The sequence below is a fragment of the Elaeis guineensis genome, chromosome 8 (assembly GCF_000442705.2).
Source record: "Elaeis guineensis isolate ETL-2024a chromosome 8, EG11, whole genome shotgun sequence".
In the NCBI taxonomy this organism is placed as follows: Eukaryota; Viridiplantae; Streptophyta; class Magnoliopsida; order Arecales; family Arecaceae; genus Elaeis; species Elaeis guineensis.
The window spans coordinates 23,611,716-23,624,507 of NC_026000.2; the positions used below are offsets into that span (position 1 = coordinate 23,611,716).

General features: G+C 41.9%; 1 protein-coding gene across 1 annotated transcript in view; it reads left to right on the top strand.

Annotated features, from left to right (window-relative positions):
• Positions 1-12,792, top strand: part of LOC105034284 (probable glutathione peroxidase 2) — a 24,679-nt gene that overhangs the window by 10,603 nt on the left and 1,284 nt on the right. The window lies entirely within an intron of this gene.

A 12,792-nucleotide genomic window follows, 5' to 3' on the forward strand; every position in this document is an offset into this window, starting at 1 on the left:
AACCATGTGTTGTTAAAAAAGGTCAGTGGGAGCGCAGTTTCTTCCTCATATTGTATGTAGATGACATCCTCCTAATTGAGAATGACATTCCATGTTGACCTCAGTCAAAGTATGGTTTCTAAGGAGTTCTCTATGAAAGATCTAGGAGAGATATCCTTTATACTGGGTATTAAGGTCTATAGAGATAGATCAAATAGGATGCTCGGACTTTCACAGAAGATGTACATAGAGGAGGTGCTAAAAAGGTTTAGCATGGAAAATTCCAAAAGATGTTTAATACCTTTTAACATGGCATTCATCTCTCTAAGAAGATGGCCCTAGCACACCTGAGGAGATTGAACACATAGCAAGATCCCTTATGCTTCGGCAATAGGGAGCCTCATGTATGCCATGCTATGTACACGACCTGATATAGCCATGCTGTGAGTGTCACAAGCAGATATCAGTCGAATCCAGGCGAAGAGCATTGGGCTTCTGTGAAATGTATCCTTAAGTACTTGAGAAGGACTAAGGATATGTTTCTAGTCATTGGGAATGGAGAACTCCAGATTCAGGGATATACAGCTCAGACTTTATGTCTGATATAGATGATCAAAAGTCGACATCTGAAGTCTGTTCATTTGCAATGGTGGTGCAGTTAGCTGGAAGAGTTTCAAGCAGACGGTGATTGCTGATTCCACCATAGAGGTAGAGTACATTGCTGCATCAAAACTGCGAAAGAGGCATTCTGATACAAGAAGTTTGCTACAGAGCTTGGAGTGATGTCATCGGATGCCATATCTCTTTACTGCGATAATAATGAGCCATAGCCCTAGCTAAGGAGTCAAGATCTCACCAGAAGTCCAAGCACATCGAGCGGCGATTCCATTTGATCCGTGATTACCTCGAAAAGGATTATGTCGAGGTCAAGAGAGTCGACTCCACAAACAATTGCAGACCCACTGACTAAGCATTGGGCCAGCAAAAGATCGAAGTCCACCTTGAGAAGATGGGACTTAGATATGTAGTCAATTGGCATTAGGTCAAGTGGGAGTTTGTTAGATGTATGCCCTAGATGCAGATTGGCTGACACATTCCTATACAAATCTAAGGAAAATTTATAATTTTGACTATAAATGAATAAATGTTATTCTTCTATCACATTATGTACATTGTGTCTGTGATACATCTTTTGAGTTAGTAAGAATGTCAATTCATATTTTCAAGAGTTGAAAATTTAAGATATGAATTTACATAACTAACTCATAAACGGCTCCTGACCATAGATCATCACGAGGATGGAGATCGATTCGGAAGGTTGGTGTACGATCGCTTCCTTAGGGTAGATGTGTCTTGAGTCTACGGTGTGGAGACATCGAAGTGAGAGTACAGGTATTCATTGAGAATGAGAGTACTGAGCGTGACCATATCGAGCAGTCATAAGGAAGTCTACCTTCTCGTCGATGACTAGCTCGATACTGCAGTTGTGTGTCTAGTTCTTTGATCTGAGGTGCATCGACAGTTCACCTTGAGTGTGTTATAGTTTGACTACACCATAACTCGATCTCCTAGCCATTCGAAACCCTGAGGTGTATGTTGGCTGTAGCATATTCATTGTAGCAACTAGGTCGCACCAAGATGGGATCTATCAACCTCGGTAGATGAGAGGAGTAGTCCTATGATGATCGAAAGATCGAGTCCTTAAACCCATGGTCATGGCAGAGTGAAATAATAAAAAAAAATTTATTGGGATTTCACATCGGACTCGGATCGATCGATTGATTCATATGACTGATGTTGGGTTTGATGAGTTCACCTTAACCCTAATTCAGTTAGGACTCATGATAAGGAACTCAATCACACAGATAGCTGCACCGAGAGATTCATCTTCAGTTCTGATGGGTTGCCACCATATACTGCTAGGTGTCACTGATGAATTTTGGGAGCAATTAGAATGATCTTGATGATCGATCATTCTAATTATCTGAATCAGAAGAGTTCTAGTCCATTGAAAGGAGTTTCGATGATGTCATGATGAGATCACGACATGTCTTATTACCATACAGAATTGAACCTAACGTCACACAAACAAGGGTTAGGGTCTGGATGTCATCAATTGGGCTAACCTAATTGATTTGGATAAGATCCAATTTGGTTCAAGAAAATCGTGCTAGCACACGATTGAGCCTAACTTTCTTCTCGTGTAATCTTTTCTGTCTCTACTGAGCCAAATATGATTTGACTCATCCAAAAACTTGAAAGGTTTCTCTCAATCTAAATGAAGCTTGTCCAGCTCAGAAAAGGCTTGTCTTAATTCATGAGATGAATTTAAGACAAGCACTACTAATTCCTAGCCAATTTCATTTTAGGACATCTGTCAAATGTTGACATATTGGTCTTAAACTGAAGAGAGCTCATTGGAGGATTTTTATGGAGTGTCCACATACCTAAACCACATCAAATTGGGTGCATAATCAGATTATGGCGTGAGCCCAATTGGATTAAAGTGGGCACCCCAAATGGATAAGAATGAAAGAGTCCTGATAAACATGGACTCTTTGGCGCCACCTTGCTTGTGCTTATCCAAAGTTGGCACCAACATAGGAGAGAGAATGGAGATTTTATCTGATATGATTAGATGATAGAACTCCACCAATCAAAATTTTTTCAAAATTTATTAAAATTTTTGATTGGTCGAATGATGTAGCACTGCGCAGCATCCAGGGTCTATAAAATCCCTGTCTGGCCTAGGGTTTAAAATGTTTCTGCTCAATACCCAGTCAAAACGAGAATCCTCTCCTCTTTCCACATCCTCCCTACTCTCCTCTCTCCCCTCTTCATGTCCAAGGAGTTGGACGTTCATTTGGTGCAAGGAAAAGGCATGGTGACTCCTGGAACAGAAGGCTGTAGGACATCTTCGACAGGCTGCTGCTCCAACTTCAGAAGGAGTTCTGAAGCACTTCCAGATCAGATAGAGATCTGATTTTTGGAGCGTATATTTCGAGGAGAAGATGTTCTAGGTCCTGCCTGAGTGGATACCGTAGAGGCCAGGCGCTTGCGTGGCTACATCAGAATCTCGGGCTGTGCAGAGATCATCTACAGGGTAATCAGATTACCCTTGAGGTATGTCTATACTTCTCATACTTTTAGATTTAATTTTAGATTTTAAATATCAGATAATAAAATTAGATCTAATAGATATTAGATCTGAAATAGCATAGGATAAAAATTTTTAAATTATTCCGTCCCAGATTTGATGAAATCTGAAAGATCTTACAAAGAAAAAAGCGGTTTTTTCTTCAAAACGATCGCGAATGCCCTCCGTGTCTCCTTCAAACTCGTCGGTGGTTCTATCCTCGAAGTTTTCCAACGGCGATTTGATGATTATGAATGTAAATTCCAAGAGATCAATCGCCAACTTGCTCAGCTTCAAGTGAAAGGTCGGAAGTCCTCCAATGACTACGACTTCCACACCACCCAGTCGCTTTCTTGGTACATCTTGGACCAACCGATCCTATCTCAGTTCAAGATGTCTCAATTGGAGCCATACGATGGATCCACCAATCCGATCGACCACCTTGAGAACTACAAGGCTCTCATGATGATTCAAGGGGCGATCTATGCCCTCTTATGCATCGGCTTCCTGGCAACTGTTCGGAAAGCTGCTCAAGCCTGGTACTTCGGACTTCAGTCAGAAGCATATATTCTTTCGGACAGCTAGAATATTTTTTCGTAGCTCACTTCAGCACCAGTCGAAGGCTGCCACGAACTTTTGATAGTCTCTTTTCGATTAAGCAAGGAGAGACTGAAACACTTCAAGATTTCGTGGCTCATTTTAATACAGCCACGCTTGAGGTCAAAGATCTTATTGAAAATATGGCTATCTGGACCATGAAAAGAGGTATGAGGGGATCTCAATTCACATATTCTTTGGACAAGACTCTCCCTCAGACTTATGCTGAACTTCTGGAGCGTGCATATATATGCACGCAGATGAAGAAGCTTCTGACCGACGCCAGACAGAAGGTCAAAGTCAGAAGAAAAAAAAATAAAAGAAAGGAGGAGCTCCGATCGAATCAAGTCGCCACCATCCAATAAACGAGCTTCATCCTGATGACGGAGTCCAGGCCGGATTACGGCAGGTATGACACCTATACTCTTCTTTCTGTCCTTATGCACAGATCCTTATGAAGATCGAAGGAGTGGAATATCTACGACGTGCCCCACCGATGAAAGCGTTACCGAGAAGCCACGATCAGAAGAAGTATTGTCGGTTCCATTGTGATCACGGTCATGATATCGAACAATGCATCCAGCTCAGAAATAAGATAGAAGTCCTGATTGATGAGGCTACCTCGAGAAATATTGGAGGGATCCGCCGACTCAACCTCCTGCTGATCAATGACCTCAATTGCAAACTAAGGAAGCTTTAAATAATCGATCGACTGCAGGAAGGATCAATATAATCTCCGGATGACTGAACAGGGGGCAACTTTGAAGATGAGTCGGCAAAGCGATGATGACTCGATAATGTAATAACTTTTCAAAAGATGTTCAAAGAATTCAGACTCCTCATGATGATGCTGTTGTTGTTTCGACAACAATAACGAACTATGATGTAAAAAGAACCTTGTAGATAATGAAAGTTCAACCGATGTTTTATTTTATTCGACTTTCTCCCGAATGTGACTGTCGATTGACCGACTCAGAAGAGTCTCGACGCCACTGGTCGGCTTCACAGGAGATGCTGTCACAATGGAGAGAAAATTTCTCTCCTCTTAACTGCTGGGATCGAACCACAATAGAGCACTGTTTTCATAACGTTCACGATGGTTTGATTACCTTCGACTTATAATGCTATACTCGGACGATCTGGACTTAACGCTCTAAGAGTAGTGGTTTTGACATACCATTTATTAATCTGATTTTCGATAAGATATGGAGTCGGAGAGATGCATGGAGATCAACAACTCATCCGACGTTGCTTCCTTGTCTCCACCCAAAATAATAAACCTAAAGACTCTTTGTCTGTTGAAAATTAGACCAAAGAGAAAATCAGAAGAGGGGTGAATCGACTGAACAACTGATTTTTATCCCGTTAAAAGAAGAAGATCTCGAGAAAATGGCCCAAATTGGATCAAAATTATCCGACTCAGAGTAGCAACAACTAATAAAATTGCTCAGAGCCAACGCCGACATTTTTGCTTGGTCGGCCACCGACATGCCCGAAATTTTTTCAAAAATAATAACTCACCGACTTAACATCAACCCAAATGTTAAGCTGGTGAGATAGAAGAAGCGATCTTTTATCCTTGAAAGATAAAAGGTCATTGATGAAGAAGTCGATAAACTCCTCGCAGTGGGCTTCATTAAAGAAACTACATATCCCGACTGGCTTGCCAATGTGGTAATGGTAAGAAAAGTCAATGAGAAGTGGAGGATCTACATCGACTATACTGATCTGAATGTAGCTTGTCCGAAGGATAGCTTTTCATTGCCGAAGATTGACCAACTGGTTGATTCGACTTTTGGCCACCGACTTTTGAGTTTCATGGATGTCTTTGTCGGATATAATCAAATCCGCATGATACCAGAAAATGAAGAGCATAAGGCTTTTGTGACCGACAAAGGCATATCCTACTACAAAGTAATATCTTTGGATCTGAAAAATACCGGTGCTACCTATCAATAGCTCGTCAACAAGATCTTCAAGGCACAGATCGGATGAAATATGAAAGTATATGTGGACGACATGCTGGTGAAGAGTCTCCAAACTTCAGATCATGTTCGAGATCTGGAGGAAGCTTTCCACACACTCAGACGACATCAGATGAAATTAAATCCGACTAAATGTGCATTTGAGGTAACCTCCGAAATTTTTTTGAATTTTTTGTTTCACAATGAGGAACCGAGGCTAATCTCAAAAAATCAAAACCATTATCAATATGAAGCACCCGAGTTCAAAGAAAAAGATATAGCAACTCAACGGAAGGATTACCATGCTCAGTCGATTTATTTCTAGATCGATCGAGAGATGCTTGCCATTCTTTAAAACTTTACAACAAACAAAGGATTTCTCATGATCAGATGAATGACGACAATCCTTCGAAGATCTGAAACAATACTTGGCTTCTCCACCTTTACTCACAAAATCAAGAGTTGGAGAGACATTGTATCTCTACTTGGCAACTTCAGCAGAAGCGGTTAGTTCGGTGCTCGTCCAGGAGATGAGAATCGAATCCATCAACCAATCTACTATATCAGCAAAGTACTTCATAATGCTGAAGTTCGATACTCAAGGATGGAGAAAATGATCTACGTCCTAATCATATCAGCACAATGACTTCGTCCATACTTCCAGCCCATTCGATTGTAGTTTTGACAGATCAACTGCTGAAGGCAATCTTATATCGACCTGACATGTCAGATCGGATGATAAAGTGAGCAGTGAAGCTTGACGAGTTCGACATTCAATATCGCCCACGATCGTCCATGAAGGCATAAGTCCTAGTCAATTTTGTCACCGGATGTATTATATTCGACAATAAGCCAGAAGATACAGATGGCAACACAATAAAAGAAGCTACCACTTTCAAACCTGACTTAAAGTTGACCTGGGTGTACACATTGATGGAGCATCTAATGCACAAGGTAGTGGAGCTGGCCTCATACTCATGAATTTCGAAGAGATAGTCATCGAGTACATCCTTCAGTTCAACTTTAAAGCATCAAATAATCAAGCCGAATATGAAGCACTTTTGGCCGGCTTGAAGATAGCCAAGGAGCTTGAAATTTATAGTTTGAAGGTCTTCATCGACTCACAACTGATCGCTGGACAGGTCAAGGACGAATTTGAGGTCCACGACCCCATTATGATGAAGTACCTTCAAAAGGTGAAAGATTTTACTGCAAGCTTGAAATATTTTAAGATCTTTCATATTTTCAGAATCGAAAATGCTCAGACTGATATACTTTTATAATTGGCTACTACCGCTTTCAACTCGTTGGGTTAGACATTTGTTGAATGCCTCAAACAGTCGAGTATTGATAAAGTCGAGGAGGTATTGCAGCTCACTATCGAACCAAGCTGGATGGATTCGATTGTTCAATACATGATCGATGGGACTCTTCCTGTGGACTCCTCAGAGGTTAAACGACTCCGATGGACGACCTCTCAATATATAATAATGAATGGTCATCTTTACAAAAGGTCTTTCTCTCTCTCCTTACTGAAGTATTTAGGACCTACAGATACCGACTATGCACTTAAAGAAGTGTACAAAGGGATTGCGTAAATCACTTGGGGGCAAGTCTCTACCTTATAAAGTTTTACGATAAGGATATTATTGGCCCATCATGAAAAATGATGCAGCTGAACTCGTTCGAAGGTGTGAACCATATCAAAAGTATGCAAATATATAACATCAACGGCTAGTCAGCTGACGTCGATTGTAGCACCATGGTGTTCGTACAATGGGGATTGACATACTTGATTTCTTTCCCCCGACATCTGGTCAGAGAAAATTTATAGTGATTGCCATCGACTACTTTACCAAATGGGTAGAGGCTGAACCTCTGGCACAAATCACTGAAAGCAAGATAGAAGACTTCATTCAAAATTCATCATTTACAGATTCGATTTGCCATATACCATCATCACTGATAATGGTTAACAATTTGACAACCAAAATTTCAAAGAGTTTTGTGCGAAGTTCCATATTACGTACAAATTCACGTCGGTCGGCCATCCACAGTCAAATGGCAAGGTGGAAGTAACCAACCAGACAATCCTACATGGGCTAAAAATCTGACTAAATAAAGCCAAAGGTCTCTAGGTAGAAGAATTATATTCATTTTATGGGCATATCGAACGACTCCCCACATACCAACTGGAGAATCCTGCTTCAACTTAGCTTATGGGACAGAAGCAATGATACCGCTTGAGATCAGATTGCCATCGACAAGAGTGGAGCAATATAGTGAGCCGAGCAACTTTGAATATCGAAGAGCGGACTTAGATCTCTTCCAGAATTCGACATCAAGCTCAAGTTCGAATGGCTGCATATCGGCAAAGGATAGACTGGTATTACAACGCAAGAGTCAAGCCGAAGGTCTTTCGATCAGAGATTTGGTCTTAAGAAAAGTAGAAGTCTCAAAATCTCTGGATCAAGAAAAATTACCTCCGAACTGGGAAGGACCTTACAAAATATCGAAAACTCTTAGATCAGGCGCATATCGACTAGAAACTCTCGAAGGGTCGGCGATTCCTCGAACATAGAATACTGACAATCTGAAGATGTATTATCAATAAAAATATCGATATGTACATTATTTAAAATACAATTAAAATTTCAGAATCACAAGCCTTTGATAAGTTTTATCAATTGTTGGCTATATGTCGGCTTTCATTGCTAAAGTCAAGCTATCTACTGTACTTTGACATGAAGTTTATCTCAGCCTTCACTATAAAAATCGAAGAATCAACTACTTCGGTGATGACTGTATTTCGGTTCTCATGCAAAAATTGACATACCAACAGCAATCTTAACCGACATCAACTACACAGGCTTTCACCGTAAAAGCCGTAGTGCCGATTATATCTCGATTTTCAATGTCAGCTTTTCACTGTAAAAGCTAACCATAGTTGAAAGACTAATATGCTGACTTAGTCTTAACTAAGCAGAATTAAATGCCAAAACGATCAATATCGGATTGAAATTATACCGACTAGGCTACGACCAGTCGAGAGATATTCGGCTTGCCACCGATTATCAGATAATTCGATGTACAAGCCCGACCAAATATCGGGCACAGGATATTCGACTTACAATCATTATCCTAATTTCTATCAAGTACGTCAAAATGACTACGTGACTAACAGATATTCTACAAGTCCTGCCAAATATCGGATCACCGATTAATATTCGGTGACTACTTTACATTGCAGACAATATTCCAGACGAACAAAGTTCAAACTTAGAAGAAAAATACTTTCATTCATTGTCAAAATAAGAAGTTACAAAATTGGACTGAAGTCCGATTACAGTATCTGATTACAAAAAAGAAAGCAAAATACACCGACTAAGCTTCGTCATCGTTCCTTTGCTCGGGTGTAGCATCGTCGACTTGAATGATTTCGGGCTCAGTCGGTGATTCTTCTTGAGTTAGAGCAGCTTCTTCTTCAGCAACTCTATCTTTCGATCTTGGAGGGACGATACTGCTCAAGTCGAAGCTCGGATATAATTTTTCGACCGCATCTCGATGTCTTCATACCCGACGCAGTACGAAGCGAAGCCATTTTCGAGGATCTCTTTCCTGTATTCTTTCGAACCTCAAAAATCCTCGACTGCCCGACTAGTGCTTCTCTTGCCGACTCTGCTTCCGCCTTGGCCAAATCAGCATCGACTCAAGTAGAGGACAATTCTTCTTCGACCAGTGCCAACCTTTCCAGGCTGGCTCGATGACGTCCACGTTCGGCTTTGAGTTCTTCGATGGATTCGTCTCGCTCTCATCGAAGCTGGAGGATAGAATGCTTCTTGTTTTTGACCTGTGATTCAAGAGCCAAAATAGCCCCGTGAGCCGATGCAAGTTCGGCCCCCGAGGATGCCAAGTCGTCAGTGAGTCAAAAATCTCCTTCTGAAGTTTGGCTTCCCGCTCTGCCGTCGACTTAAGTTGTTCAAGTGCAGCTGCTTTCTCAGCATCGGCGGCTGCCACCTTATTCTTCCACACACTATAGATGTCGGCGAACTTCGTGTAGTCGACTTCAGGTCAAACATATCATGGATCAACTGCAGACAGAGGATAGGTCGGGTTATTAAAAAAAAAAAAGAAAGAAAGTTTATCAAAGAGACTTACCCCGATGATGGTCGGATAAAAGGATGAAAATATTTCGACCACCGATCGTTTCCTCTGACGCTCCCGATCAGCCGAAAGAAGAGTCGTCTGGCACAGTCGCTTGGCCAGTACAGAATTAGCCAGGGCCGATTCATCGATGAGCACTTAGAGGTCGAAGTGCACTGCATGGCCCTCCGATGCTGCATCATCCGCCGACGCCACCGGAGCTTTTTCCCGATCTGTTGTCAGCGGCCCCATGTTTGAAAGTGAGGGAAAGTTTGAGCTTGACTGCATCCCAATTGAAGGAGCAACTGGCGCAGCCATAGATTGTTCGGGCTCTGTTGCCTCGGCCCGAACCTTCTCAGGTGGTGGGACTACCGATGCTGTTTCGGTAGCCCCATCCCATCCTTTCCTCGGATGAGCAGCAGGGAGCACTGTTGGAGCTGACAGTGCCAAGACTGGTTTGAAAACTGATGTCGATGGGCATCGGGTTCCACGGCGACGTTGAAACACCGACTGGAGCTGGTGCTTGATGCCTCATCGGTGGTCGAAAGGCCCGACCTCAGATGCTGTCTTCTTCTTGGCAGCATGCTGACGAATGTTGACATTCGACACTCGCACCCTCTGCTGCATGGCCATAATTACAATGGAGGTTAGTATAATTCAGCAAGTAAAAGGAAAGTCAGAAATAACCGACCAACTATACTATACCTAGACGAGAAACCGAACTAAGGCCGGCATCATAAAAGGCCTGTTGGTTACAAGATCTTTCTGCTTCGGCACCGATATGTCTTTCAGCCGGTGAAAGTCCTCCTGATCGTTGACCTCTACCCGACTGTTGTCATTGGGACGGTTCGTGGATCACCCCAACGAGAAGGAAAACCCAAAAAAGGAAAAAGAAGCAAAGAAAAATTGGTTCTTCCATCCATGGATGGTCGATGAAAGATCAGTGATAAAGGAAAGGCCTTTTCGAGGGTTGAAGAACCACCACCCTTGGGCCTTCGATGAGATCGGAGGATAAAAAAAGTCGAAAAAAAGAATGGGAGGGGGCATGGTCGGCAATATCCGACACAACAAAGCAAAACTAATTATCAGTCGGACGAGTTCGGTGCCAGCTGAGCTGGGTAAAGTCCATAATAATCTAAAATATTACGAATAAATTTAAAATCAAAAATCAAAGATCTTCCGAAAATCTTCGATGTAGAAGGCCACCTGGCCCGAAGGTGGGTTATTCACCCGACCATCGGTCCCAGGGGCAAAAAGTTGAAATTCTTCGGGATACAAAACTGCTCTCAGAGCCGTTCAATATTCGGTTCCAAAAGTGAAGAGGACTCTACATCCAGACTCGACGAGACTCATCAGTCAGATTCTTCTATCGGGATTCATTAGTCAGATTCTTCGACCGATCTTCCTGAGAAGGAGAAGTTTAGCCATGAGAACAACTCTGAAGAAGATAGAGATTCTAGAGGAAAAGACTCGAAAGAAAATCGAAGTTAACCTGAAAGTTGTAAACGATAACCTTGGGCATTGGGGCAACAATCCGACAGAGTCTCGGCACCAAAAATAGTGAAAAGTAAAAATTTGACTGAGAGCGACCCTTTATATAGGATCCCTCAACGATCGAGATGAAGGTGGTCAAATCGAAGATCTACCAGATGACGACATATGGTAACATCTGGATCGATCATTGATCAGACAGTTCAACGCACTTGCCCTAAATTGAGCCACGTCACTCTATTCGCATGAACAATTCTGATCCAATAACATTCAGACATGTGGAACAAATCTACTTGTCAAATCATATCCTCAGACGCCAAATTGACTTTCGAAATGATGCCTGACACTGACAACTGATATCGAATCGTTCGATCAGTGTGACAGACGACTGTACCTACCAACACGATAAAATAGTCGATCACTCGTATCTCAAAGAAAACAGCATCAAAATCAGATTCGATATGATAAAAAATAACTTCCTTCGTCCAACGTGACAAACTACGTGGTAATATACATGTCGACTCACCTTGAACTTGAGGTGTGGGAGGCAACTGTTGGGATAAGTCAATCGACCTCCGACTCAGGTCAACCAACTATCGATTCTGACTCAACAACAGCCGACCGACCAGACATATAACTCCGACCGACTATACATTGGCTGATTACGCGGTTCTGACTCTTCATCGACCAACTGAGCGAACCGCACTGATCTATTGCCGGCTGACCGACTAATGATTCGACTACTACCAATCGACAGCTAATGACTTAGACCATCGGCATAACAGAACTACTAGCTGACGGTCGTTCATGGATTCTACTGACATATGATCGGTTCTACCAACATATGATCCACCAGTCAACCCAAATATACCATAACCATCACGAACGGTTATTGACCGCATATCACGGTGCTATCAATGGGAATTAACGATCCACTACGTGATTATGGCCGATAATTTAGCGCCATAAAATATGGGACCACATCCGACGATTATGAAAACCTCATCTATAAAAAAGGATAAGCAAAATGGGGCTGGTAAGCCAACTTTAGACCAAAACTCTACTACTGCTTACATTCAACTCCTGTTCATCAACTTCTCTCTCTGACTTAGGCATCGGAAGGTCTCCGTCGGATACAAATCCAGTCTGTGTGACGTTGTTTTGCAGGTGTTCATTCCCGACGACAGACGATGGAGAGTTGGCCGCAACAATAGTAAAGAGTGCATCTTGTGCATTTGTATCGTATATATGAAGCTTATGAAATTGATTACTAATGATTGGTGATGCATGTGGAAGATTTCCCCAAAATTATTACCAAAGCCAATGCTACAACAAAATTTTTTTCATCAGTTTTTCAAGGTTTATTGTTTTAATATCTATTTTTTTTTTTTATTATATGTGATTTGCTACTGCAATATTGGGATTTGCATCTGCAATTGATCGTTCCCTCCAGACTCTAGGACTTGATCCAATTAACTGCAT